The sequence below is a fragment of the Pteropus vampyrus genome, unplaced genomic scaffold, assembly GCF_000151845.1.
Source record: "Pteropus vampyrus isolate Shadow unplaced genomic scaffold, Pvam_2.0 Scaffold47, whole genome shotgun sequence".
In the NCBI taxonomy this organism is placed as follows: domain Eukaryota; kingdom Metazoa; phylum Chordata; class Mammalia; order Chiroptera; family Pteropodidae; genus Pteropus; species Pteropus vampyrus.
In genome coordinates, this window is record NW_011888828.1 from 2,383,233 (window position 1) to 2,391,185 (window position 7,953).

Genomic DNA, 7,953 nt, shown 5'->3' on the forward strand with positions numbered 1-7,953 from the left:
AGTATGAGTTATAGAAAATAGGTACAAAGTAAATATCATAGTGACTCTTTATCTTTAGAAATAAATCAGTATTTCTGAATACTGATTTATTGTCCTTCTGAAGAGATACTGTTAAGTCAGCTTCTGTTTTAGTCATAAACCTTTCTGATCATAACAAACTGTAGGTTTGTTTATCTTGCATGAGTAGATGTTTGGTAAGGAAAATGGATGGAGGTGACAGTCTCAAAGCGGGTAGCTGTAAACAAGAATGAGTAAAATGAATATATTTTTTTAAAAAAAGAAAGAAGACCCTCTCTGGATGGGATTGCTATGAGAAAAATTAAAAATTAAATGAGAATTAAAAAATAAAAAATAAAAAAAATTAATTCTACCACTAGGTGGCTCTGCTTGATAGAAAATTTTGGTGCATGGAGCTTGGGTATCTTTTAGTATTCCACGATCTCATTTAAATTACATTATCTTCTGTGAGGATAGAAATTAGCAGGTTTGGGGTGTTTTTGATCAGTTCAGGACATGGGACCTGCTCATGAGAAATAGGATCAACCATTCAACAAGTCGGGGACTTTCTCCGTAGAGCACTGCTGTCATTTGGGGCTCACGGAATTGTTGACAGGGGCGACTTGAGATGACCAGTGAGCAGAGAACATGACTGAGCCCGTGACTGAAATATTACATTCCTGTCGGATTAAATAAAATAAACTTTCAAAGCAGGATAAATACCACCCATTTTCTCTCCCTTCATGTTAATCAGAAGCCCTGTGCCAATCATCTTAAACGCTCCCAGAGTGTAGTCACTGTCTTTGGGCATCCCTGAGGCAGAGCAATGCGGAGAAAGACTGATTACTAGACAGTGATTGGGGCAGTCAGATATTCATCTTCTGGATCCTTATTCTGCAACTGAACCTTCCTCTAAACCTTACCTAAGAAGTCACCATCTGACATCTGTCCCTGCATCGTGCCACCACAGCTCAGCTCTGAAGCAGATTTTATTTTATTGCGGATTTTAGAGAAAATCTTTGTTACCTCTCCAGGCATTTGCGTGTTAAAATTTATTACTGGTTCAGAAAAGATTCCATCTTACATAAATGAGATACCAGATATTAACAAGCAGATGAAAGAAAACAAATGTTCGGAGAAGTATCACAGAGGACACCACCACAAAGGAAATTTTTCCTTGCATTTTTACCTTAGCTAATGATGAGCCACTATGTATGTCTAGTACAGGGCTCAGGTCTCCACGAAAACCCTATAAATATCTTATTACTGTATCTCTAGTGGCCCTGTCACATGATATGAAATGTCAATGGTTTTCATATACCTGTCTCTTGTTCTTTGAAATCATTGACAACATAGAAGAAGCTTAATGTTAGAGTATTGTAAAATGCCTAAAGCTTCATAGCTAGCATAGTTTTGAAATGTTGAGAGGTGGTCTTAAAAATAAGCTTGAGCTCATTTCTGCCTGTGAGGCAAAGAGTCTTAACCTATTTGGAGAACTGCTTTATGCTAAATTGTTATTTTTAAAAGGAATGCCTACATTCCTCTGTTGGTTTAGAACTGCCTGGTTCTAATTCACAAGACAACTGTCAGGCCTTTACCTCGTTCCTTCTCTGTGAAGCCAGCACCAGCCAAGAGTGGCAAGTCACAAGACTGGTGCCACAGGGCACTTTCTGGTTACTTCAGTGGGTATTATGGTATTGCCAAGCCAACTCTATTTTGATTCAGTAAAAACTCAGAAAAGTACAAAGCACTTAGAACGAAGCCTGGCAAAGATAAACTCCCAATAAATATTGGTTATTATTAATAAATTAAAACGAATACATGTAGACTCATTCCCTTTTGGGTTAATGCAGCTGTTTCCTGAGGCCCAGGCACATGTCTATCGTTGGGTGGGGCATTATTTTCCCCCCTGGTTTCCCGGGTGACTTCTTTTTGGACCTCACTAATCCTGAGGAATCAGGAATTTGTTTGATCTTCTAGGAACGAGTTGGAGACTTTTGACACCCCTCCATCACCATCATAGGCTTTTAGTGTTGGTGGTTTCAGAATACTCCTCTTAGCGGTCTGGAGGTTTTGAAAGAATATATATATAGTTTGAATTATTTTATAGTTTGCATTATCTTTCTTTTCTGATTTCATGATGTCATGATTTCATTCACATTTCTTTTTCCTACTGTCCTAATTGCACGGATAATTAGTGAAGCTTTTACTTTACTGGATCTTGTCACCACTCCATACTGAATGCGCCACATGGTGTGCAGACTTCAGACTTCTCTTGTAACGGTTCGTAACCCAGGTCTTTCGGAGCTTTGAATATTTAATCCGTGATGGCACTAAGATTTGCTTTTTGCTCTAAAAGCTTATGAATCATTCGAGATACAGGTAGAGAGCACATTGGTCATTGGACTTGGAAAATTAGTTTTAAGACCTGACTTGAATGGTCATTTGTTCCTTATACTAAGACAAGTCACTTTAACTCTCCTAGCTTCAGTTTCCTCATCTTGAAAAATGGAAATAATGACACCTGTTCTTCTAGTTTCACAGGATCATGAGAGAGAGAGAGAGAGAGAGAGGATACTTTGTAAGTGTTAAGGCACCATGCAAATAACACTAATTCTGTTACTCTCTGGCAACTGTTCTCCCTCCTTCTCCAATCGGCTTTTTTTTTTTTTTGACTGTATTTTAGAGCAATTTTAGATTCATAGCATAATTGAGCGGAAAGTACAGAGATTTCCCATATGCCCCCTGTCCCCATACATGCACAGCCTCCCCCACTAGAATGGTACATTTGTTACAATCGGTTAACCTACTTTGACACATCATTACCCCAAAAGTTCCCCATTGGCTTTCACCAATGTGAATCATCCTTCCTCTACCATTTAAGCAGTGTGCGGGTGACGCTAATGCTTCAGAAGATATATAATAGTCACTGAGACTGAACTTATTGGTAAACACATTTCCCTATCCTTCTGGTAAATTAAGACTTCTGGAATCTGTTTACAAGGTTCAGCCCTTCTTGTTGCCAGAAAGTTACCCTGACATAGAAGCTCTATTATACGTAAGGTCTGCTATGTTTCTGGGAAAAAGGAGAGTATCTGGTCACCAGCCTACACTTGACGTGCCACATGGTGTGCAGAGGCTACGACCTTCAACTTTCTCTCCTTAGCGTCCATAATCCCAGGTCTTTCAGAACTTTTCCCACGTATCCCATTGGTTAGCCATCGTTCATTACTTTGCCCTGTCTTCACGGAAGGGACATTTACCTTGAGCTATGGAACTTAAATTTTGCATAGGATTTAAATAAGGGCCAGAGATATATAAAGTACCAAGGGAAGCTTATGTTATGGTTTTCTTTCTTTCTTTTTTTTTTAAATCAAAAGAGAGGGGAAGTTCTATATTCTTATTTCTCACATTAGCACTTTCCCTGTAATTCATGTCTGTTATGTGCCAGGCATTGTGTGAGGTACTGAGGACAGTGGCAGTGGAATAGTGTCCAGGGGGTGGTGCAGGGGAGCTGGAGAGGTCTTCCCCAGAGTTGATGAGAACGTCATTGTTGACATCGGTAAGCATTGCCAGTGTGTGTGGTGAGAACAAAAATGGACCCACCGAGTGGGTTTTATTATTGCTTAAATTCTCTGTAAAGAATGCACTTCCTTATTGTCTACCCCTTCCCTCACAAGACCTCCCCAAATGCCACGGGATTGCTGGAAAGACGAGAAAGATAGAGTCCGTGTAATCACAGTGCTTACAGGCTTGCCAGCCTCTTCCTTCTTCCAGAGGCCTTTTGTAGTTGGACGTCCAATTCCCGAAAGCTTGGCGTTTCTGTCTCTGCAAATTGACATGAACAACCACAGAAAAGGAATTGCACATAGTAGCCAAGCACCCATCTCCTTTCTCTTTATGCCCGTTGGCTACAGCGATGATTTTATATTGAGTAACGGCATTGGGAAAGATTAGGAACAAAACTAGATTAGGTTCCTCCAAGTGGAATTATAATTTTGAAAGTACAGTAATAGCAATAATAAGACATTTATATAGCATTTTCTATATGCCCAATGCTTAGGTGCTATCACCTAGGAAACTAAGTCAGAGAAGATAACAGTATGCCTCTTCTGGTTTGGCAATAATTCTATTGTTTATTCTATTGATTCATGTCTGAGTTAATGACATTATAAAAATGAATCACTTCAATATTTTTCAGAAAAATGTAGGTTAGTTTAATAGAGCATCTTGTGAATTTCTTTTTCTTTCTTTCTCTTTCTCTTTTTTTTTTTTTGAGAAAGTATAATTGTTGATGTAGTCTCTCAAAATATATTTATTGAGCACCTAATTTGTTCCTGACAGTGTCTACATCAAGCCAAGACAACTAATTGAAAATGAAATAATCCATCTAAGTAAACCTGGAACTCAGAGAGGTTAAGTGATTTGTCCAAATTCGCACTGCAAGTTTATGATAAAGGTCGATTTAGAGAAGAGTTTAAAACTGCATTTTTTCCTATTAATTAGTTAAAATAAAAGAAATATTCCATAAATTAAAAACAAATTAGAGATTTAAAAAAAGAACACTTAGCAGCAAGAAAGCCAGCCACCATGAAGCTAATATATGAAAGTATTTGGTGAGTGAGGTGTTCATCATCTAGTGTAGGCATTGACATGACTGAACCATTGCTTACAAGAAAACAGTAGTTTTGTGTGAACTGTTTTGGCCTCTTCACTCAAGCAAATGTCTGTGGACACTTCCTATTATTATTTTTTTATATGTGAGGGTTTTTTTCTCTCTTCCTCTCTAGTCCCCCAAAATTCATTTATAAGTCAAGAAGTATTGAATATTCAGTGTATTAAGTGACAACCGGTTTCACTCAAATCTGAGCTAAGTATTATAGGGACACAAAGTAACAGTTTATAATCTTGCAGGATAATAACCTCAAGAAACATTAAAATGCAGGTGTGTGGTGGGTGGGTTAGGAAAGAAGTACTAAACGTAATACACCACAGCATTGTTTGAATAGTGGCCCAGATTATGTCTACACTGTGAGCATGATCTATGTGTCTTGGACTAATTCTAGGCCTGACTCTGATGTTAGCCAGATGTGTGACCTCTATAATTTCACCCAGGCCAGGCCTCTTTCGGGAAGGAGAAGGGACATTATATTGATGCAGAGAAAGGGAGCATGATCTAATGGTTATGTGACTTTGCGCTAAACTGAACTCCGCATTTCCCCAAAAAAACAAGTTGGAGAACATCATAACACGGGAAAGGTTTAACGTAGTTTTATTGCCATCTTTCGAGAGAGGGAACGTTAGCTGTGGTCATAAAGAGGGATTGTTACAAGATAAACTGGTCGGGAGAACAAAGATGTCTTATCTGACCCTGACCGCAACAAAGGGGCAGTTATGAAACAAAGGGTTAGAGTTGCATCTGTCCTCATTTAACTGGTAGCATTCCAATTAAATGCTTTCTTAGTAGTAATAAGTTGATGCTTTTTAATCAATTGAATTTGTTTTTTTAGTTGTAGGCCTGTTACTATACAGGCTTTGGGGAAAGCTGTCCCACATTCTTAAAATATCTATATCGGACTCTGAGAAACTTACTCACTAATGTCTGTCATGGATAAGTCACTGAGACCGTACGAATTAACACTGAGGCAAGCAATAGAGGTTTGAAGCAAGATCACTTATTTTATTTGTTGCAGTTCTGTGGCAGTTTGCCAAGATATTTTTAACAGGAGACTCTAGAATTTGCCAGAGTTAAAAAACGTCTGGGCTTATTTGATTATTTCATAGAGATGATAAATAGCCACTAAGACAGCAGGAAACACATGTAACTAAACAGAGGCATGAGCGTGAGAGAGAGAGAGAGAGAGAGAACGCCTCTGGGCTCAGGTGGGAGGCCGGATCCCAGGCTGTTGACTTAGCAGGCTTGATGGGCAACAAACCACTGGTGAAAATTTGCGTGTGAGAGTTACGACACTAGGAATGACCTGATGTCTCACAACTGAAGCAACTGTACCTACACTGGGACTGTTCCTTATGTGGCCAGGCCTGTCACGTCGCTCATGGTTCACAGAGCTGTAGCAGTAAGCACCATGCGTGAGCTCCTGTGCTCTTTGGTGCTTTAAATAAACGAGTTCTGGTTGGTGGACGATCCATCAAAATGCTTGTGGAGAGTTCTAAACAAATCACATTTAAGTATATTCTCCTCAGAAACTGAAAGTTTATTTTGGAAGATGGTTTCTTAAAGCCTTTGGCTATTCGAAGCAATGTTCCAGCTCCTATTTGACAAATATTTGCTAGTGTAGGATTGAGGTTGTTCTTGAATATTCAACTTTATTCCATTAGTGATTTTTAACAGGAGACTCTAGAATAAGAATAAGAATAACATGTGTTCGCATGTCTGTGTGTCAGGGCTGTAGCATAGTGCTTTACCTACATTTTCTTATTTATTCTTTACAACCCTGTAAGGTATATGGTATTATTATGTATGTTTTGCAGATGAGACGAGAACAGAAAACAGACTAAGAAAGATTAACTTGCCCAAGTTCACACAGCAAGGAAGTGGCTGAGCTCTGATTCAAGCTCTGGCCCTCTGACCCTGTGCTCCTATCTACTATGCCAAAAAAGCCACTGTTAGCACATACTAGCATTAGTACTGCCACAAAAGCAACATAAGATGTGAAGTATCCAGGCATAAACTTAACCAAAACACGCATGGAATAGTATAAAAAGAAATTGTTCAAAAAGAAATTTTAATAGAGGGACATAAAAAGATTTAAACAAATGCAGAGAGACATACTGTGTTCCTGAATGAAAGACTCGACAATGTAAAATTATCATTTTAGATTTAACCCAGTCCTTGATATCCCAATGAACGTTTCATCTGGAAGAATCACTGTGCACAAATAGCCAGGACAATTCTAAAAGAGCAATTGTGAGAGAGTGAACAGGGCTGGAATTTGCAGGGGATGTGCTCCAACAATTAAAACTCTGTACACTCACAACCAAATAAAAATTACTAATGGAATAAAATTGAATATTCAAGAACAACCTCAAATACATGTAACCTTTAATATGTTATAAAAGTAGCATTTCATAGCTAGTGAAATGCATTTCAAGACTAGTCAGTAACTAGTCTTGGGACAACTGACTAACATCTGGGGCGGGGGGTGGGGGATTTAGAGCTCTACTTCACGTTTTAGATTAAAATAGACTCCAGATAAATTTAAACACTAAAAATAAATTAAAAATCCGGAAAAAGTATAGGTAAATATTATAACTTTAAGGTGGGGACTAGTTTGAAAGAATGACACATAATCAGAAACTATATCAGAAAACAATAGACTTACCTACATTAAAAACTCAAATTTTCTGTACTTCAAAAACCACAATAAATAAAATTTGAAGGAAAATGACATACTGGGGAAAAGTGTTTGCAATATATATGATGAACAAAAAATTATTATTGATACACAAACCAATAAAAAAGATAATTATCCCATTTTAAATATGAGCAAAGCACATCAATAAGCAATTTGGCAAAAGAAGTTAAAATTATCAATAAAGCTTTGGAAAAATATTTTTCCTAGTAATAAAAAAAAATAAAGAAAAAAGTAAAGATAAATATGATACTATTTTTACCTATTGGATTTACAAAAAAGTGAAAATAATAATATCCAATATTGGAGACAATGTGAGGAAAAGAATAGTTTCATAAAAGAAAGTGTTGAGAGATGGTAAATTGCACAAAATTTCGAGGGAACATGGTAATTTGACAGACGGCTAGTCACGATTTAAAATTGCATACATTTTAATTTAGCATTTCCTCTTTTAGATATTTATGCAAATGTTAATAAAGTATGCAGCAATTTTATAATAAAAAGAAGCTAAAACTTGGAAATAGCCTAAATGTTTAACAATAAGAATATGGCTAAAGAAAAATTTTTTTGGTCTAGTGAGATA

General features: G+C 37.4%; 1 protein-coding gene across 2 annotated transcripts in view; it reads left to right on the forward strand.

The window, feature by feature from the left end:
- TMEM154 (transmembrane protein 154) overlaps positions 1-7,953 on the forward strand; it is a 40,676-nt gene that overhangs the window by 27,902 nt on the left and 4,821 nt on the right. The window lies entirely within an intron of this gene.